The following is a 22,374-nucleotide window of genomic DNA, read 5'->3' on the forward strand; positions in this document are numbered from 1 at the left end:
CCAACTGGCTTGAAGATCCCCTGTGCTTCACCCACCACAACAGCCCCTCTAGAACTTCGCTCAAAGCCACCCTATATACTCCCTCCCTCAAAATTGCTCATCTCACATCCACCAGGGAGCGTGCCCTTTCTGTGGCTGGACCCTCCCACTGGAATGCTCTCCCCTCGGAACTCCGCTCTGAGCCCTGCCAGCTCCCTTCCCGTCCCCTCCATTTTATTATTTTATCTTATTTATTTATTTTCTCCCCTTATTGGCGTCCCTAGCTTACCCCTATTGTATTATTAGTATGTTTACGGATATCTGTTCTCAGTGTTCTTTTGTACTATTTTTACATTCTTATTAGTTAATCTATATCTATTGTTATTTGCACCCTTCCCCTTTTGCCCTGTCGCTGTATTTCTCTTAGTTCTTTGTAAACCAATATGATGTACTAACAAATGTCGGTATAAAAAAGTTGTTAAATAAATAAATATTGCGGGGCCAATAGGAGGCTGCTCTCTCCTCATCAGTTCAGGTGAGAGTTGGCCAGTTTCTGCTTTTTCAAGCATGACTTTCTTCTCTTCTTCCTGGCCCAATAGGATGCTATTTCTTCTTCCTTCACCCAGATCAGAATGAGACATTGCCAGCTCCTTCTGTTTTGGGCCCAGCAAGACATCGACTTTATCTTCTCCCGCCGGGCCTGGCAGTGAGGCTGATGATGCTCTCTTCATACTGTTGGGCTCAGAAGAGTCAGATAGCAGGAGAACGAGGGAGAGAAGTGTGTGTTCTACACATATAGCTTCACTGCCAACTTCTGCCACCTTCTCCTCCTCTCCCCAGTGCTTCTTGTCCTAAATTTCTACCAATAATTAGAGAGAGAGAGAGAGACTCTGAACAGTACTGAATTCTTTTTTTGCTGGCTGTGAGTCAGGAAGACGGAAATGTGGGTGCTCCTAGGCAGGGAGAGGGGTAGGGGAGAAAGGGGATTAGGACTTTGAGTGGGATGCAGTGAAAGGGGGATTAGGCTGGCTGCTGGGCTTGGAGGTGTAGAAGGGGGTTATGGATGTGTTAGGCAGGGAGATATGGGGAGATAGGAGCATGCTAGGTAGGAAGAGTAGAGGAAAGGAGGTTGGCATTGCTGGGCAAGCAAAACTGGAGAAAAAGAGCAAGTTTGGGAGCTGCTGGGCAGGAAGAGGTGGTTGGGAGATTGCTAGGCAAGGAGAGAAAAAGGAAGGGGGAAGGGAGAGTTGAGCAGTGGAAAAAGGGAACACAGAGAAAGAGGTTAAGAACATAAGAACATGCCATACTGGGTCAGACCAAGGGTCCATCAAGCCCAGCATCCTGTTTCCAACAGTAGCCAATCCAGGTCATAAGAACCTGGCAAGTACCCAAAAACTAAGTCTATTCCATGTTACTGTTGCTAGTAATAGCAGTGGCTATTTTCTAAGGCAACTTAATTAATAGCAGGTAATGGACTTCTCCTCCAAGAACTTATCCAATCCTTTTTTATACACAGCTATACTAACTGCACTAACCACATCCTCTGGCAACAAATTCCAGAGTTTAATTGTGCGTTGACTGAAAAACAACTTTCTCCGATTAGTTTTAAATGTGCCACATGCTAACTTCATGGAGTGCCCCCTAGTCTTTCTATTATCTGAAAGAGTAAATAACCGATTCACATCTACCCGTTCTAGACCTCTCATGATTTTAAACACCTCTCTCATATCCCCCCTCAGCCATTTCCTCTCCAAGCTGAAAAGTCCTAACCTCTTTAGTCTTTCCTCATAGAGGAGCCATTCCATTCCCCTTATCATTTTGGTCACCCTTCTCTGTACCTTCTCCATCACAATTATATCTTTTTTGAGATGCGGCGTCCAGAATTGTACACAGTATTCAAGGTGCTGTCTCACCATGGAGCAATGCAGAGGCATTATTTATTTATTTATTTTTATTTATTTAAGGTTTTTATATACCGGCAATCATGAAAAACATATCTTGCTGGTTTACATAAAACAGGAGTGCAGTAGATACATCAAACTGGAACTGTGGTGACCGAAGGTGCAGTTACATTTAACAAGGGTAGCAGAACTGGGAGAAGGAGGAAAAGCGAGGATAGATTAGTAACAGTTAAACAATATACAAATTAAATAGTATATACAAAAAACATGGTTGAGGGCTGCTTGTTTTGAGAAGGAGACAGTGAAGTCATTAGATTGTGTCCGGGAGAGCTTGCTTGAACAGCCAAGTCTTAAGTCTTTTTCTAAAGGTTGGGAGGCAGGGCTCCTGTCTGAGATCTGTAGGAATGGTGTTCCATAGGGGAGGACCAGCTGTGGAGGTGGCACGATCTCTTAGGGTAACATGTCTGGTAGTTTTTGCGGGGGGTACTTGGAGGGAATCTCTATAAGCATCTCTGGTGGGTCTTGACGAGTTGTAAATTTGGAGAGGGATTTGCAGATCAAGAGTGGTGAGTTGATGTATGGTTTTGTATATGACAGATATGGCTTTGTACATGATTCGGAAGTGTACTGGTAACCAATGAAGCTCTTTCAGGATGGGAGATATGTGGTCTCTTTTCCTGGCTCCTGTCAGCAGACGGGCTGCTGAATTTTGAACCATCTGAAGCGGTTTGGAGTAGGATGAAGGGAGACCTAGTAGTAGTGAATTGCAATAGTCTAATTTCGAAAAAATGACTGCTTGGATGATCGTTCTGAAATCTTGAGCGTGGAAAAGAGGTCTTATCCTTTTTAGTACCTGGAGTTTGTAGAAGCAGTCTTTGGTTGTTTTGTTAATGTGCGCCTTGAAGTTCAACCGATTGTCTATTATCACTCCTAAGTCTCTCACTTGTGTGGTAGGTAGGTTGGTTGGAAGAGTATTGTTAGAAATGCTGTTCTCGGGAGAGATGAGTAGGATTTCTGTCTTGGAGGAATTTAAAACGAGGTTTAGGCTGTTGAGTAGGTGTTTGATTTTTTGATGGCATGTTTCCCAGTAGTCAAGAGTTTTAGAGTATGTGTCTTTGATGGGGATGATGATTTGAATATCATCTGTGTAGAGAAAATACTTTAGATTGAGGTTGGTGAGAAGTTGGCAAAGTGGAAGAAGGTAAATATTGAATAAAGTCGGGGATAATGATGAACCTTGTGGGACTCCTACGGTAGAGTCAAATCTTGATGATTCCTTGTTTTGGAGTTTAACCTTGTAACCTCTGTTGTTGAGAGAGGTTTTGAACCATGATAGGACGGTGCCGCTGATTCCTATGGACGACAGCTGGTTTAAGAGGATGGCGTGGTTGACCGTGTCGAACGCTGCGGACAGGTCTAACAAGATCAGTAGGAATGAATTACCTTTGTCGAGACCCATTATGATATAGTCTGTCAAAGAGGTAAGGAGGGATTCTGTACCTCGATTTTTTCGGAAACCGTGTTGTGGAGCGAATAGGAGTTTGTTGTCTTCAATGAAGTCTGAAAGTTGAGAGTTCACTAGTTTTTCCATGATCTTAGCGATGAAAGGGAGGTTAGCTATGGGACGGAAGTTGTTGGGGTCTTTCGGGTCAAGGTTAGGTTTCTTTAGGAGAGGTGTGATTGAGGCCAATTTGAGATCATCTGGGAAGGTACCTTGGGCTAGAGAGCAGTTGATGATGTCTGCCAATGATTTGGCGATGGTGTCTGGGATAGATAGAAGCAGTTTGGTGGGGATGTGGTCCGCAGGTTGAGAAGTAGGTTTCATTCTTCTTAGGATGGCTTGTATCTCAGTAGAGGAGACGGGATCAAAGGTGCTTAGACTAAGGTTTTTGTAGGAAGGGTGCTGATATGTCGGAAGGGCGGCGGTATTGGAAGGCAGTTGGGTTAGAAGGTTGGTAATTTTGTTTTGAAAAAACAGTGCGAGTTCTTCAGCTTTGGATTGTGCTAGATTACTAGGGATTTCTTGGGGTATGGTTTGAGTAAGACTGGAGACATAAGCGAAGAGGGCTTTGGCGTCAAAGACCAGGTTGTGAATCTTAGACGCATAATAATCTTTTTTTGATTTTGAGGTGAGGGACTTGTACTGGTGTAGTGTGGATTTGTATGAAGAGATGGTGCTGGCGCAAGGGGTTTTACGCCATATCGCTTCTTTCTTTCTTAAGCTTTGTTTTAGTTTTCTGAGGTCATTGGTGAACCAAGGTTGTCTATTGGAAGCATTGGTGTGAGATTTTTTTGTAGTTGACGGGCAGAGCTTGTTAGCTATATCTTCTGTTATGTTGTTCCAAGAGCATAGGGCAGTGTTTGGGTCGGCGAGGTCTAAGAGAGGGAGCTGTGAATCCAGCTGGTTGTTGAGGTCTTCCGGGGTGCATCGCCTCCTGTAGTGGAAGGAGGGTGAGGGGACATGAGGAGTGTTGGATTCTTTCAGTGAGAAAGAGGTAGAAATGAGGGTGTGGTCTGACCATGGAACCTTCTTGCTCTTCAAATTGGATGTAGTCGTAATGCCTTTGTTGACGAAGATCAGGTCCAGAGTGTGACCCGCTTTGTGTGTGGGTTTGTTGACTAGTTGTTGGAATCCCATTGCTGAAAGGGCTGTGAGGAAGGTTTCGCAGCTGTTAGAGGGTGAAGGATTGTCTATGTGCAGATTGAAATCTCCTAAGATGATTGCTGGAGAATCCAGGTTGAGGAGCGTAGTGGTGATTTCAAGGATAGGGGAGACATCAGATTCTAGGAGGGCGTAGACAAGAAGGATTTGAAGATGTTGTGAAGTGAAGAAGCCGACTTCCAGTTTTGAGTTAGAGCTGAATGGGTGTTGGGCGAATTTGAGGCTTTTTTTGGTTGCCAGGAGGATTCCACCTCCTCTTTTTTTCTGTCTAGGGAGGGAGAAGATGTCATAGGTCAGCGTAGGTAATTGGTTTATTATAGCTGTATCTGAGGGCTTAAGCCATGTTTCGGTTACTGCGCAAATATCTGGCTTAGCGTCGATGAGATAATCATTGAAAATTAGGGATTTTTTAGTTAGGGATTGCGCATTGAATAGTGAGAGTGAAAAGAGGGTAAGGCGTAAGAGCTGGGTGATTGGTGCAATCAAAATAGGGGTGAGAGATTTTAAGTTGCTGTGTTGGGCTTGTCTAGATGATGTTCTTTTAGGTAGGAGGCGGTGTTGCAGGGTTGGGATTGGAAAAGCTGAAGACATTGTGGATGATTAACTGGCTTTGCGCAGTGGGTAGGCAGATGGCTGATAGGAGGGTAGGCAGGGATTAAGAGATGACTAATTGGTGGTGGGATAGGATGGATGCTGTGTTGGACAGATGCAAGGGTTGATTGAAGACTGTAGTTAGTGTGTTCTGGAAATTATCCGGGAGTAGAGAGTAGTTGCAGAGGTATTGAAGAGTGGAACCAGTTTGATAGATGTGGTCGGTTGTAGAGTGCGTCCGGGTTAAGGCTGCACCTCTGGGGAGGTAGAAGGAGGGATATGGTTGAGCACGGTATGGCCTCCGGGTCTGCACGAAGGGGCGCACAAAGGGGCAGGCCCCTTTGTCGCGCTCCTTCGGCGCGTGACGCCTAGCGAAGTGTGACTTTTAAGTCTGTCTCTCGCCTTAGGCGCGCTTGGGTGACGTCATCGATGGAGCGACGCCGGCTGGTAAGTGTATGTGGAGCGTTCGATTCCGGCCCCGTGGCCGGTGCGGTGCCGTCGTTGGTAGGGCGAGAATTAGAGGCCTTATCCCGATGGGTCCTGCGCCGGCTGCGCAGCCCTTCTCCCAGCTCCTACTAGGCCGTGGGGGTCGCTGATCATGGCGTCCGACGTCCGGCGGGATCGCTGGGTGTCGGCGGCGAAAAGGAGCGCTTGAGGCGTAATTGCAGCTTTAAATCCCCCGCCTTAGGCGCGCTTGGGTGACGTCATCGATGGAGCGACGCCGGCTGGTAAGTGTATGTGGAGCTGGTAAGTGTATGTGGGCTGGTAAGTGTATGTGGAGCGTTTGATTCCGGCCTCGTGGCCGGTGCGGTGCCGTCGGTGGTAGGGCGAGAATTAGAGGCCTTACCCCGATGGGTCCTGCGCCGGCTGTGCGGCCCTTCTCCCAGCTCCTACTGGGCCGTGGGGGTCGCTGATCGTGGCGTCCGACGTCCAGCGGGATCACTGGGTGTCGGCGGCGAAAAGGAGCGCTCGAGGCGGAATCGCAGCTTTAAATCCCCCGCCTTAGGTGCGCTTGGGTGACGTCATCGATGGAGCGACGCTGGCTGGTAAGTGTATGTGGAGCGTTCGATTCCGGCCTCGTGGCCGGTGCGGTGCCGTCGGTGGTAGGGCGAGAATTAGAGGCCTTACCCCGATGGGTCCTGCGCCGGCTGCGCGGCCCTTCTCCCAGCTCCTACTGGGCCGTGGGGGTCGCTGATCATGGCGTCCGACGTCCGGCGGGATCGCTGGGTGTCGGCGGCGAAAATGATGACAATTTCCGTTTTATTTCCGTTTTATTCACCATTCCTTTTCTAATAATTCCCAACATTCTGTTTGCTTTTTTGACTGCCCACAACACACTGAACCGATGATTTCAATGTGTTATCCACTATGATGCCTAGATCTCTATCTTGGGTGGTAGCAGCTAATAAGGAATCTAACATTGTGTAACTAGAGCATGGGTTATTTTTCCCTATATGCATCACCTTGCACTTATCCACATTAAATTTCATCTGCCATTTTGATGCCCAATTTTCCAGTCTCAGAAAGTCTTCCTGCAATTTATCACAATCTGCTTGTGATTTAACTACTCTGAACAATTTTGTATCATCTGCAAATTTGATTACCTCACTCGTTTTATTTCTTTCCAGATCAGGTTGCTGGGGGGAAGGGGTATCAGGAATGTTGGGTGAGGATGTGAGGGGATGATCGAAAGGGAGTAGTTTGGGAGAAGTGAGCGATGATGAGGGCATAGAGTGTGAGTGACAGGGTGCAAGAGCCTTAATATGTCAGTTTTGGGAATGTGCATTTCCTGAACATACCCAGATCACTCCAGACAAGTGGGTTTTATTCATCCCTACCAGCAGATGGAGTCAGAGAACAAAAGTTTGAGCACTGCTACATATCCGAGAGTGGACCCAAAAAACAGCAGGGTAGGCGATCCAGTGAAGCCATGAGGAATAAACAAAAAAGTGGATGCCACAAAATAGTCCTTTTCAATTTTTAATCAAGGAGACGTAAAGACGTAAAGACGTATACACATGTATAAGATTCTTATACATGTGTATAAAGAATCTTTGTGTGTAAAGAATACATGTGTGTAAAGAATCTTATACAAATGTGTATAAGATTCTTTAAGTCTCCTTGATTAAAAATTGAAAAGGACTATTTTGTGGCATCCACTGTTTTGTTTATTCCTCACATATCCGAGAGTGCCACCTGTAGTCCCTCAGTATTTCTCTGCCTCCAGCAGATGGTAGAGGTGCAGTCTTGACTGATCTTTGGTTTGGAAGTTTTTTTCTGCTCCCTCAAGGTGTCAGGTTCCTGTCAAGGGCCATCCCTCGAGAGGAGCCGGGCAAATGGGGAGTTGGATACTCCTGGCTGGTTTTAGCCCGCAACCCCGGGACCACTGAAAGCCAGGGGACTGGTTCCCTCAGTGGGGCCCGAAGTCTCTCCGATCCTTGGGACTCAGGGAAGTATCCCCCTTTGGGGGCTCTTTTACTAACTCCCTGGGTATTTGGCTGTAGGTGCTCCTTTATAAAAAAAAGAAGAAGCAGCGGCGACTCAGGCCATGTGTCCAAGCTGCCTTTCAGTCAGCCTTCTCGGTGGGATCATCGGAGGTCGGCCTGGAAGGAGTCCGGCTTTGGCAGGGGGGGAGAAGCAGCTCTGCCACGGTGGGAGAGTGCCTCCAGGTGGGGGAAATTACCTCTCCATTGCCCTCTTCAGTGCTGACCACGCGCACATTTTACCGCGGCGTCAGCACTTTTTTCTTTCGCGCTGGCGGGAACTTGTGCGGCAGTGTGCTCCTCTTTCCTGCTTCACCGGCCATGTGGTGAGCCCCTTCCCCCTCCGATTTCAGCACGTGGCGATCCTTTTACAGACCTGATGACTGACATGCCATTAGTGGAGGCCTGTCGGGCCTGCAGTGTGTGGTCCACTTATCTCAATCCCCTCTCCCTTTGCACAGAGTGTGCGGGGGGAGGGGGGGAGAGGTGGCTTCTGCCAGACCTGCAAAATCATGGAGGTCCTCAAGGTTGCCAGTGAAGGGAGAAGGGCCTTGGACAGGTGGCCCTTCCTAGGGGGAGGGGGACCTGGATAAGGGGGTTCAACCCTGGGGCTCCAGGGATTTCCCTCCCCCTCTGTCCCCTGCGGTACAGCAGCGTGCGGAGGCACAGTCTGAGTCAGGGCCCGACAGTCCGGAGGGGCTCTCGGAGGACCCGAGGGGGTTTTCTCCCGAATTTGTCCTCCTGCTTCATGAGGCTTTCCTGGCTTGGGAAGCTGGGAAGAAGCATTCTAAGGACAGCCCGGCCAAAACCGCCAAGAGAAAGAGGGGGCCCCCAGCGAAGTCCGCAACATCGTGGGAGCAGCTTCTGGGGGCCCGCCCAGCGTGCCTAGCTGCAGATGCCAGGGATTCAGAGGATTCGGATAACCTTCAGGCTGAGGGTGGCTTGTCTCCAGCAGCGGATCCGGATTCGGACCCAGATGACCCTAAGGATGATCTAAGGGCCCGAAGTGGAAGGCAATCACTCATGGTTGGTACGCCTCTTCAAGAGGGAGGAGTTGCGGCCTCTTATTCCCCAGGTGCTGGAGGAATTGGGGGTTAAGCTATCCCTGGAGGAGTCAGATAATGAGGGGATTAATCCGATTTTGTATGTCCTGTGGAGACCTCCTAGCGCCTTCCCCATTCCGAAGATGATCCAGAAGCTGATCAGCTGAGAATGGGATTCCGCGAACCCTGGTTTGAAGGTGGGGAGAGTGATGGGGAAGTAGTATCCACTGCTGCAGGATCAATTGGATGTCCATAAAATCCCGAAGGTGGATGCCTATATGTCCGCGGTCACCAGGAAGACCATCATTCCGGTCACTGGAGCAGCTGCTCTAAAGGACGTTCAGGATTGTAAGCTGGAAGTACAGCTTAAGGGGTTTTTGAGGTGTCCGCTTTGGGGCTCCAAGCTGCGGTCTGTGCTAGTTTGATGCAACACGCCTGTTTATGTTGGATCCAGAAGCCCCAAAAACAGGCTTCCTCTGGGATGCTGTCTCCATTCCAGGCAGCCCATCTTGAGGCGGGGGTTGCGTATGTGGCAGATGCCTTATACGATCTCATGCACACGACGAGGCAAAGTATGGTTTCGGTGATGGCAGCCAGACAGCTATTGTGACTGCACAGTTAGTCGGCGGACCTTTCGTCCAAGTCACAGTTGTGTAACTTTCCCTTTAAAGGCAAGCTTCAGTTTGCGGAGGACCTCGACCAGCTCATGAAAGCTTTGGGGGAGACCAAAGGTAACAGACTGCCAGAGGATAAGAAGTCAGCGCAAAAGCTTTTCTCCTCTCGTCCCCGGTTCCGGGAAGCATGGCGTTTCATTCTGGCAGACCGGCTGGATCCTCGACAACGCACCAGCTCTCGAGTAGGCAGCAGTCCTTTTGAGGTTCCAGAAAGTCTTCTAGAGGCAGGTTCGCCCCTGGAGTGGGTAGCATCAAATCTTCCCAATGAAATCAGGCCTGTCCACTCCTCCTCCTTGGTGATAGGGGACAGGTTGTCTCTTTTTTACGAAGAATGGACCAAGCTCACTTCCAACCAGTGGGTAGTACAGGTCGTCAGGGAGGGTTACACCTTAGAGTTTTCTCAGCTTCTCAAGTCGGTCTTTCTGGAGTCGCACTATCTTTCCCGAAGCAAGCGGGGGGGGGGGGGGGGCCATCGAGGAGATCCTTCAAAGGTTATTAAATATGGAAGCCGTAAGAACATAAGAAAATGCCATACTGGGTCAGACCAAGGGTCCATCAAGCCCAGCATCCTGTTTCCAACAGTGGCCAATCCAGGCCATAAGAACCTGGCAAGTACCCAAAAACTAAGTCTATTCCATGTTACCATTGCTAATGGCAGTGGCTATTCTCTAAGGGGCGGATTTTCAGAGCCCTGCTCGCGTAAATCCGCCCAAAACCGGGCGGATTTACGCGAGCAGGGCCCTGCGCGCCGGGAAGCCTATTTTACATAGGCCTACCGGCGCGCGCAGAGCCCCGGGACTCGCGTAAGTCCCGGGGTTTTCAGAGGGGGCGTGTCGGGGGGCGTGTCGGGGGGCGGGCCCGAACCGCACGGCGTTTTCGGGGCGTGTCGGGAGCGTTCCGGGGGCGTGGCTACGGCCCGGGGGTGTGGCCGCGCCCTCCGGACCCGCCCCCAGGTCGCGTCCCGGCGCGCAGGAGGCCCGCTGACGCGCGGGGATTTACGCCTCCCTCCGGGAGGCGTAAATCCCCCGACAAAGGTAAGGGGGGGGTTTAGACAGGGCCGGGCGGGTGGGTTAGGTAGGGGAAGGGAGGGGAAGGTGAGGGGAGGGCAAAGGAAAGTTCCCTCCGAGGCCGCTCCGATTTCGGAGCGGCCTTGGAGGGAACGGGGGTAGGCTGCGCGGCTCGGCGCGCGCCGGCTATACGAAATCGATAGCCTTGCGCGCGCCGATCCAGGATTTTAGCGGATACGCGCGGCTCCGCGCGTATCTACTAAAATCCAGCGTACTTTTGTTTGCGCCTGGAGCGCAAACAAAAGTAGGCTATTCGCGCTCGTTTTAAAATCCGCCCCTAAGTGAACTTAATAGCAGGTAATGGACTTCTCCTCCAAGAACTTATCCAATCCTTTTTTAAACACCGCTATACTAACTGCACTAACCACATCCTCTGGCAACAAATTCCAAAGTTTAATTGTGCATTGAGTAAAAAAGAACTTTCTCCGATTAGTTTTAAATGTGCCCCATGCTAACTTCATGGAGTGCCCTCTAGTCTTTCTACTGTCCGAAAGAGTAAATAACCGATTCACATCTACCCTTTCTAGAACTCTCATAATTTTAAACATCTCTATCATATCCCCCTCAGCTGTCTCTTCTCCAAGCTGAAAAGTCCTAACCTCTTTAGTCTTTCCTCATAGGGGAGCTGTTCCATTCTCCTTATCATTTTGGTAGCCCTTCTCTGTACCTTCTCCATCGCAATTATATCTTTTTTGAGATGCGGCAACCAGAATTGTACACAGTATTCAAGGTACGGTCTCACCATGGAGCGATACAGAGGCATTATGACATTTTCCATTTTATTCACCATTCCCTTTCTAATAATTCCCAACATTCTGTTTGCTTTTTTGACTGCCGCAGCACACTGAACCGACGAATTCAACGTGTTATCCACTATGACCCCTAGATCTCTTTCTTGGGTTGTAGCACCTAATATGGAACCCAACATTGTGTAATTATAGCATGGGTTATTTTTCCCTATATGCATCACCTTGCACTTATCCACATTAAATTTCATCTGCCATTTGGATGCCCAATTTTCCAGTCTCACAAGGTCTTCCTGCAATTTATCACAATCTGCTTGTGATTTAACTACTCTGAACAATTTTGTGTCATCTGCAAATTTGATTATCTCACTCGTCGTATTTCTTTCCAGATCATTTATAAATATATTGAAAAGTAAGGGTCCCAATACAGATCCCTGAGGCACTCCACTGTCCACTCCCTTCCACTGAGAAAATTGTCCATTTAATCCTACTGTCTGTTTCCTGTCTTTTAGCCAGTTTGCAATCCACGAAAGTACATCGCCACCTATCCCATGACTTTTTACTTTTCCTAGAAGCCTCTCATGAGGAACTTTGTCAAACGCCTTCTGAAAATCCAAGTACACTACATCTACCGGTTCACCTTTATCCACGTGCTTATTAACTCCTTCAAAAAAGTGAAGCAAATTTGTGAGGCAAGACTTGCCCTGGGTAAAGCCATGCTGACTTTGTTCCATTAAACCATGTCTTTCTATATGTTCTGTGATTTTGATGTTTAGAACACTTTCCACTATTTTTCCTGGCACTGAAGTCAGGCTAACCGGTCTGTAGTTTCCCGGATCACCCCTGGAGCCCTTTTAAAATATTGGGGTTATATTTGCTATCCTCCCGTCTTCTGGTACAATGGATGATTTTAATGATAGGTTACACATTTTTACTAATAGGTCTGAAATTTCATTTTTTAGTTCCTTCAGAACTCTGGGGTGTATAACATCCAGTCCAGGTGATTTACTACTCTTCAGTTTGTCAATCAGGCCTACCACATCTTCTAGGTTCACTGTGATTTGATTCAGTCCATCTGAATCATTACCCATGAAAACCTTCTCCGTTATGGGTACCTCCCCAACATCCTCTTCAGTAAACACCGAAGCAAAGAAATCATTTAATATTTCCGCAATGGCCTTATCTTCTCTAAGTGCCCCTTTAACCCCTCGATCATCCAACGGTCCAACTGACTCCCTCACAGGCTTTCTGCTTTGGATATATTTTAAAAAGTTTTTACTATGAGTTTTTGCCTCTACGGCCAACTTCTTTTCAAATTCTCTCTTAGCCTGTCTTATCAATGTCTTACATTTAACTTGCCAACATTTATGCTTTATCCTATTTTCTTCTGTTGGATCCTTCAGAGCAGGGACAGGGGATGTATTCCATCTATTTTGTGGTCCCAAAGAAAGGAGGAAGTTTTCAGCCAATCCTAGACCTCCAAAAGGTCAACGGGAGTTTAAAGGTACCGCGCTTCCGGATGGAGACGTTGTGGACCATGATGGCAGTCCGGAAATGGAGTTTTGGCGTCTCTGGATCTCACTGAGGCCTAAATGCACATCCCCGTTCGGCAGGACCATCAGAAGTTTGTTCGCTTCAAGGTCAGCATTTCCAGTTTCGGGCCCTTCCCTCAGCCTCGCAATGCCTCCTCGTTCCTTCACAAAGGTGATGGCCATCATCACGGCAGCCCTTAGGCAGGACGGGGTTCTGGATGATTGGCTGATCTGGGCAAAGTCACTGGAGGAGTGCTCACGTCGGTGCTCCGTGTCCGGGCTCTTCTGGAGTCGCTGGTTTGGATTATCAATTTGCCAAAGAGTCACTTGATGCCTTCTCAGGTCCTGGAGTACTTGGGCGCTCAATTAGACACACAGCAGGAAAGGGTGTTTCTCACTGCTGACAGGTTCAGGTTCAAGCTCCAAGTTCAGGTAGCTCAGTTACTTTGCTATCCTGTTCCCAAAGTCTGCGACTATTTGCAGGTCCTGGGGTCGATGGCCTCAATGTTGGAGCTGGTTCCTTGGGTGTTCGCTCATATGCTCCCCCTGCAAAAGGCTTTGTTATCCCACTGGAGTATGCTCTCGGAGTAGTATTTTCTCCCTCTGTCCATTCCAAGGGAAGCCAAGTCCCTTGGAATGATGTGGTGGATTACACAGAACAATCTGGAGAAGGGAATGCCCCTCGAAATCCCGGATTGGGTGGTGGTGACCACGGATGCCAGTCTCCAGGGCTGGGGCGCGGAATGCCTGGGCAGGGCAGTGCAGGGTCTCTGGTCGGTCTCTGAGCAGTCATGGTCCATCAACCAGTTGGAGACGAGAGCCCTTCAGGAATTTGTACCATTGGTCCATGGTCGAATAGTGAGAGTGGTATTGGCCTACATCAACCACCAGGGGGGAACTAGGAGTCCCACCGAGGCTTGGGAGGCTCAGCTATTGTTCGTGTGGGCAGAACTCCATCTCGAGGGTATTGCTGCCTCTCACATCGCAGGAGTGGACAACGTCAAAGCGAACTATCTCAGCTGACAGCAGTTGGACCCGGGGGAGTGGGAACTGTCCCCGGAAGCCTGGAATCACATCTGTGCCCATTGGGGGACCCCTCAGCTGGACCTCATGGCAACAAGAGCCAATGCCAAGACGGAGAGGTTCTTCAGTCGCCGGAGGGAGATCGGGGTGGTGGGCCTCAGTGCTCTGGTGTGCCCGTGGCCATCCAGAACCCTTCTTTATGTCTTTCCTTCATGGCCCCTCATAGCACGGGTGCTCAAGTGGATAGAGGCTCATCCAGGTTTGGTGGTGCTGGTAGTGCTGGAGTGGCTGCGGCGCCCATGGTTCGCAGATCTGGGTTCATCTAGGGGTGGACAGGCCTCTGCGTCTAGTTCACTTGCAGGGGCAGCACAAGGTCCCATATTTTCAGATCAGGCAGATCGCTTCTGTCTCGCGGCCTGGCTTTTGAGAGGCGGCAATTGCGTCTGAAGGGGTATTCAGAACCAGTTATTGCTACCCTCCTTCAAACTAGGCAACCGACTACTTCCCTTGCCTATTCCAGAGTATGGAAGGTTTTTGAGTCGTGGTGTGGGCAACAGGGTCTGGATCTGCTGATGGTTTCTGTTCCACACATTTTGTCCTTCTTGCAGCAGGGGTTGGGCCAAAGGATTGGCTCGTAGTTTGCTTAGAGTCCAGGTTTCGGCCTTGGGTTGCCTCAGGGGGAAGATGTAGGGCAAGGCTTTGGCTTCCCATCCTGATGTGGTGCGGTTCCTGAGGGGTGTTAAGCATCTCTGTCCCCCTCTTCGGAACGCGTGTCCAGAATGGAATCTCAGTTTAGTGTTGTGGGTTCTCTGGGATGATCCTTTTGAACCATCGGGTCGAGCGTCTTTGAAGGTCCTTACCTTGAAGACTGTCTTTTTGGTGGCCATTTGTTTGGCTAGACGGATCTCGGAATTGCAAGCTCTTTCTTGCCGTGATCCCTTTCTGCAAATCTCACTCGACAAGGTTTCTTTGCAGATGGTGTCTTTATTCCTGCCTAAGGTGTTTTCTGCCTTTCATGTGAATCAGATAGAGGAGTTACCAGGATTTCTGGACTGGTCTCGTGAGCCCTCTATGGGCAGGAACCTCCATCTTTTGGATGTCTGGCGCGCCCTTTTGTATTATTTGAAGGTTACCAATTCTTTCCGTTGCTCTGATCATTTATTTGTGCTCTTTGGGGCCCTAAAAAGGGAGAGAAGGCATCTAAGGCTTCTTTAGCTCTCTGGTTGAAGGAGACTGTTTCCCCCGCCTATGTTTCCACGGGCCGTTCAGTGCCAGTGAGGCTTAAAGCTCATTCTACTCGCGCTCAGGTGGTGTCTTGGGCCGAGTATCAGCTGGGGTCCCCTCCAGGAGATATATCAAACTGCGGTCTGGTCTTCGCTTCACACTTTCACCAGGCATTACAGTTTGGATGTGTGCGCTCCAGAGGCGACTCCTTTTGGTGAGACCGTCCTGAGAAGCGAGTTTTTCGGGTTCTTGCCCGGTATGGGGGGGGGGGGGGGCAATGGTATATCCCACTTGTCTGGACTGATCTGGGTATGTTCAGGAAAGGAAAATTGTCCTTACCTGCTAATTTTCGTTCCTGTGATACCACAGATCAGTCCAGAGGCCCACCCTTGGGATTTCTGCCGAAAGACTGCTTGTTCTGCTGCTGAGCTTTTGGGCTCATACGAAGATGGTTCCAAAGATCTGTTGAGATTAACATGTTCTAGAGTTTCAGTGTTTACTTTGGTTTGTGGCTATCCAGTTCAGGGATATTCATATGTTTGCCCTGTTGTTAAATTATCTTGACTTGGGTACTGGTCAATACTGAGGGCCTGCATGTGGCACTCTCAGATATGTAGCAGTGCCCAAAGTTTTGTCCTCTGCCTCCATCTGCTGATAGGGATGAATAAAACCCACTTGTCTAGACTGATCTGTGGTATTACAGGAACGAAACTTAGCAGGTAAGAACTAATTTTCTTTTCTTTGATCTCTAAACTTTGCTTAGTGTAGGAGGAAATATATTTCTGTGTATAGTTCTCCAGTTTCCATTCCAGTTTTTGTCTCCACGTTTGTAATGTGTAGTCTTTTATTCTGTATTTCATGAAGGTCGATCTGTCTGTGTTCTGTGTGTGACCAAGGTGAGGTATTTTACTAGTATATAGGAGTTATCTGTCTTATTTGTTGTTTTCAATAGGATATGCATTGCTGGTACACAGTTGCCTTTTTATAGGTAGGCTATTCCTGTTTGATTCTTTGAAGTTAGTGTGGCTATGGTATGACAGGTTTGCTACACAGGTGCAGAATGTTTGCAAAGGTGGGGGGTCAGGTTTTGTATTTTACAATGCACCTGATAGTAGAGAGAGTTTGTTGTTACTGAGTTGACACAGGAATTGGAAATTTTTTTTGTATAGTGAACTGTATGGGGAAATGTCCTAGTTCTGCTCTGCACCCATTGTTGGAGGGGGGGGGGGGGTAGGTGTGACACAGGATTTCTGTGCATGCAGAGTATATATTTATATTTAACCTCATGATGGTCATGTGTTCAGTGTGTTCCGCTTATAAGTGTCATCTGTCAAGCATGTCTCAACAGCAAAAAGGTTGAGAATGAAAAAGCAACTAAATTTTTTTATTTATTTAATTTATTTATATTATTTTGTATATCGATATTCTATACTCAGTCATACCGGTTCACAAATATCAAAAATAAATACAATATAAAAATTCATAATAAAACTCATATGCAATATACAAAAATTCTAAAATTAAGGTAAAACATGCCATAAAAATTAATAGTTAAACTAAAAATATGAAAATAGATAATAAGAATAGAAATAAAAGTGTAAAATAAAATGAAATTGATAAAACATAATGAAAATAAAATAAAAGCAGTAGTACTCCATATGTTCATAACACAGCCTTAGATAAAAGTCTAAAATACAACACACTTGCTTAATGAGTTTTGCTCCTCCCATATATAGCCCAGGGCGGAGAACATTCAAAACAAAACAGGAAATTTCTTTGTGTTTTTGCTTTCATTTTGAAATAAAAGCATGTCACTATTCGACCTGCAAACAGTTTGCACTATTGCCTGCCTTCCCTTTGGTTTGAAGACCGTAGGCAGACTATGAACAGTTCACCTCATGAGGTAGCTGAGGTTACACAGGTGAACTGAATTGTCATGAAGTGCTGCAGGTTTTTGCTTTGAAAGTCTTTCAGACCACAGGAACCTCACCTGAGAAATAATGGTTGTCTATTTCTTAATGTTAAACAGCTCTTGAAAGCTAATCAAGAAGTGTATTAAGTTAGTCCAATAAAAAAGGTATCACCTGATATATATAGATATATTGTTTTGTTAACCTTTATTTCATTGTTAAACAAGGAAAACATTTCTATTACAAAATGAGTGGGGGTGTTCAGGAGGAGAGCGAGGACCAGAGTTAGGATCTACCTGTAGAGATGAGCATTTAGGGCTGAAGCTTCAACAGGTTCAAATGCAGTTCAAAATATTTATTCATAGCAACACTAGAAAGACAGCAGGTAAAGACCAGTTGGCCCATCAAGTCTTCCCAGTTGTCTTCCTCGTTTGCTTTCTACTACTCTGGGTAGGTGAGCACACAGATTTCCAATGCTTGAACCAATCCCAGTTCTGCCACCTGTCCACTCAATCCCACTCTCAGCACTGTCCTTCATATAACTGAAGGAGACCATCCGACTCTTCTCAATATTTCTTCTTGTAGAATGAACTTTAGTGGCTGGTGCCATCAGAATACATGACTATCAAGCTAACGTCTTCAATGTTAGTTATTAATAGTTCTTCATGTCTTTCTCCGAGATGGGTGGAGGGCAAATGCAAAACCATTAAAGAGGACTACCAGTTATGCTCTGAATGGGAAAGGCTGTATGTAGCTGAGCTCCTGCCAGGCCTGCTTCTGATCTGGTATTCTACGGTATTTTGCCACAGTGATTTGATATGGCATCTGCTAGAGATTCAGGGTAAAGTAATATACCCACCGACCATAGCTCTAAAATGCGGAAAACGATTAAATCAAAAGTTTTAGAGCCGGAGGAAATGGCGGCTACGATTCCCTCTGACAAACACTCTGATGACTCATTAATCGATGTGGCTGGTGGTGTTGATTCAGTCTCTAATCTGCTTGATACGTTTGTGGCTAGACTGACTAAGCAACTGGACTTGAGACTGGGTATTGTTATTGAAAAGATAGCCCAGCTGGTTGAAATGATGAAAGAAATTTTTTTTTTTGGATATTCGACATGGAGCACAGGGTTTCGAACTTTGAGGACTTACTTATCTCAATGCATGCAAAGTTAGATAAAACTGACCGTTTGCAAGCCATTGCAACACTGAAAATTGTCAATTTAGAAAATTGCTCTAGGCGCAACAACAAAAGGATAATTGGCCTCCTTTGTTGCGAGCTGGCTCCTCACATTTCTTAGTCAGACCTGCAAAAGAGGTGAGCTCAAAGTAGACCGAGCACATTGGGCCCTAGCTCCAGCCTTGACGCATGGGGGTCAGCCCCGTGCCTTGATTGACTGTCTTCACTATTTCATAGACAAACAGCAAATTCTTATTGACTCTCATGCTGCTGGGAACCTTACATATCAAGGTACTAACATTATGATATTCAGGATTTTTCGGCAGATTTGCAAAAGCAGAAGCAGGCTTTTAATGCCATAAAACAAGAGCTATATAATCATGGTATCTGTTATGCGATGGTATATTCGGCCAAGCTGCAAGTAACTGTGGATAGCAAAGTCACAGTCTATTCCACTGTAACTGAAGCTGAGAAGCTGAAAATAAGTGTGTGCATTTAATCACTGTGGCCTGCCTTTCTGGCAGGAATAGCTCAACATAATTATGTACTAAAATTAGAAGTTCACAGCTCAATAACAGTTTCAACAGAGGCTTTGATTATGTTTTATCAATTTCTTTTCATATACTTATTGCTTTTGTTTGGAGTACCTAAACTTACTAAAACTCACCAGCATCTGTACTGTCTTTTGGACCTTTGGGCTCGGGAGGGACCAACATCTATGTTTTGTGAGACCTTATTTATATGGGGGCGGATTTTCAGAGCCCTGCTCGCGTAAATCCGCCCAAAACCGGGCGGATTTACGCGAGCAGGGCCCTGCGCGCCGGGAGGCCTATTTTACATAGGCCTCCCGGCGCGCGCAGAGCCCCGGGACTCGCGTAAGTCCCGGGGTTTTCGGAGGGGGCGTGTCGGGGGCGTGTCGGGGGCGGGCCCGAACCGCGCGGCGTTTTCGGGGCGTGTCGGGAGCGTTCCGGGGGCGTGGCTACGGCCCGGGGCGGCCCGGGGGCGTGGCCGTGCCCTCCGGACCCGCCCCCAGGTCGCGTCCCGGCGCGCAGGAGGCCCGCTGACGCGCGGGGATTTACGCCTCCCTCTGGGAGGCGTAAATCCCCCGACAAAGGTAAGGGGGGGGTTTAGACAGGGCCGGGCGGGGGGGTTAGGTAGGGGAAGGTGAGAGGAGGGCAAAGGAAAGTTCCCTCCGAGGCCGCTCCGATTTCAGAGCGGCCTTGGAGGGAACGGGGTTAGGCTGCGCGGCTCGGCGCGCGCCGGCTATACGAAATCGATAGCCTTGCGCGCGCCGATCCAGGATTTTAGCGGATACGCACGGCTCCGCGCGTATCTACTAAAATCCAGCGTACTTTTGTTTGCGCTTGGAGCGCAAACAAAAGTAGGCTATTCGCGCTCGTTTTAAAATCCGCCCCTTGGCGAATTGGGTCTTTGGAGCTATCTTTGCCTTGCGGCTTGTTAAATGTCTGCTTCCTTGCTGGATGCAACTTGCCATCTTTGCCATTCTTCCTTTCAGCTGGGCTCCTGATTTGTTATAAGTTTGCATTTTTTTTTCCTTTTATTCCTTTTTTTGTGCCTGGCAGTGCTGCAGTCTTCACACCCAACTGAATCAAAGCAACTGGCTTTCAGGGAATTGCTCAGAGTATACAGCCGTGTTTCTCTGTATCCATGTGCTGACAGCCATGTCGCTTGATCTGTTACACGCAGTGGAAATGACTTCTTTCTTTGCAAGCAGACTTTTACCATCAATTACAGATGCTGGATATTCTGGTATCCTCATTCTCTATGGCCCTTTAACATCTGGACTTTATTGAAATATGTAGCTGACTCATGGTTTTTGGGGGTTAAGGGGGGGGAGGAAATTTAAGAAGAAGGGGTGTGTTCAAGGTTAAACTTATGGAATGTTTTAAATGTTTTGCTGAGGCTTGTCTTAATGGTCCTGACATTAGTCCCACCAGAAGGGTTTGAAGCCTAATTCAAAGGTTATTGCCTTTTCAGAATTTTATAAGGGATGGGTGGGTGGGGGGATTTGAGAGATGTTGCTGATTATTTGGGAATGCCACATTAGGCAGAAGTCTATGTTGGGTGGGGTTGTTGGTTGGAGAGGGGTTCTCTCTCTTTGGTATTTTGGGTTTAGGGAGAGGAGAGGCTGGGTAATTGGCATGCTTAACTGCAATGAATGCTGCCATTTTTTGTTAACAAGCAACCAACTTCTTATACATTTTCTGTTAAGCAAAGGTTTATTTGCTGTGCTGCTTCCTCAGTTCCCTTCTGTGTACTGAGTGTCATGCGATTGCAATGTATCATTTTCACATATTATACTGTTTCTATCTTTAATTACATCAGCCCAGTATGGGTGATGTAATTAAATGTGTGTCCCTTAATGTGCAGGGTATATCTTCTCCAATTACTCGGAAACGCTTCCTGCAATTTGCCCATAGAAATAAAATTAATATCTTGTTCTTGCAAAAAACACACCTAACTAACCAGTAATACAAAAAAATTGAAGTGTGGCGATGGAGCGCTATAATGCAACTGACCAAGATGGACACTTGAGTGAAGAGCTCCTCTCCCCTGACTGCTTCTAGTATCACTTTTCAAAACCCACAGCATGATTTTTCGGACATTTTCTCAATCTGTCTTATAACATCCCTGGATGGCGATGAAACGCAAAATAACAGATTTAAAGCAATTTTCATTCAGCAAACATGCCGAAGAGATCCTTGCTGATGTGAGCAAGCAGGCTGCAGATGACTCAAGCAGGCTGGATGCTAGAAGGACTTCTTCCGAGCCCCCATTAGGTCTGGGATCTACAGATTTACCTTCCAGAGAAGAACTGCGGGGTTGGTTTTTGAAGCTTAGAGCCGATATGAAACAGCACAAGCTAGACCTTTTAGCTTCTATCTTGGAAGTACATGATGACATGGCGGCCCTTGGTGCTCATGTTGATGAGCTTGATACATGGGTGGACAGCCATGCCAACACTATCAATATGCTGATGGCACAGCAACAATCAGCACGTCAAATTTACGCTCCTTGAAGAAAAATTGCAATTTACAGATAAGAGGAGTACAGGAAGACACAACATATAGTGACTCCGGAACTGATGCGGAAAAAATATGCACCTTCATACTTATCTCTCATGCTGTGGGGGATTACTCTGCAGACTGTGCCTCTCTGCCCGTTAAAATTGAGAGAGCACTCCTGGCTCTATGCCCTAAACTGGACAACCGGGCCAGGGATATTGTGTGCCTGCATAGCTTTCCTCAAAAGACCATCTGTGACTGTCACGATCACACCCTTCCGCTCAGCACTCTGTGGGGGCCTTGCTGGGCTTCAGGAATCCCTCTCCGCTCATACACCACTGTCTGTCCCCTCGTACAGCTTCTGCACACTGCTGCTATGGACTCCTCCAAGTCTCTAGTCAGAGTGCCAGGCCTAGTCCTGGCACTCCCAAACAGTACACAGAAAAAGGGTCTTTATCAAAAAAGGGTTTAATGTGGTCCTGTAGCCTCACCGGCTGCAGTCCTGTAATAATGCCTGGTTGTCTTTACAAGCCCCAAGCCTAACCGCTTAGGTTCTACTTAACAAGCCCAGAGTTAAACAGCTTTTAAAACCACAATTCCCTTCCAACCTTTCTCATACATCCATTTACCAACACAGGATTTACCATCCCCCAACCTCCTGGTTATTCCACCTTCCTAGAGGAACAGCTGGAGCTTTCCTCTCCCCAGCTTACCTCCATCTCCTTCTCTCTGACTCTGAGGCGCCGGGCTTTTGTGGCCAGCTCCACTACGACGGCACGCCCTCTTCCTCAGCTTCCATGGACTCTGCTGAGTCATAGGGATCAGTCCCTATTTCCTCCACCTGTTCCTGCTCACTCTTCAGCCAGGGGTCAGGTGCCGGTTCAGGGAACCTGGGAAGTGTAGTCTTTCTCATCTTCACCTGGGCCCCCTGCTGTCTGGCTCTGGTATTACCTGCCGCCTTATGGTGTCTTGTCAGTTCCTGCTCTCGGCAGTGCTGCACTACATCACAGTGACACAGCAAGGAAGCAAGCTGAATGGCTTTGGGAGGGTAATATCATTGCCATCTTTAATGACCTTGCGCCTCCTCCACTTCGTAAGCACTTTGAATTGAAGGAGGTGACGCGATCTCTTCAGGAAGAACATATTCGATATAGATGGACCTTCCCATTTGGATTACAGTTTATGCTTAAAGGAAACTCATATTGTGTGAAAATTGTATTGGAAGCCATAGTGGCCTTTAAGCAGGCCAATCAGCCGATCCACTTATCAATGCCTAAAATGGCACCAAGCGCTTCAAAAAGAGCAACGTTTCCCAGATGGCATCATGCAGG

General features: G+C 47.6%; 1 protein-coding gene across 3 annotated transcripts in view; it reads left to right on the top strand.

Annotated features, from left to right (window-relative positions):
• The window catches only part of ARHGEF26 (Rho guanine nucleotide exchange factor 26), a 445,885-nt gene that overhangs the window by 257,873 nt on the left and 165,638 nt on the right, over window positions 1-22,374 (top strand). The window lies entirely within an intron of this gene.

This window comes from Rhinatrema bivittatum, chromosome 9, assembly GCF_901001135.1.
Source record: "Rhinatrema bivittatum chromosome 9, aRhiBiv1.1, whole genome shotgun sequence".
Lineage (NCBI taxonomy): Eukaryota > Metazoa > Chordata > Amphibia > Gymnophiona > Rhinatrematidae > Rhinatrema > Rhinatrema bivittatum.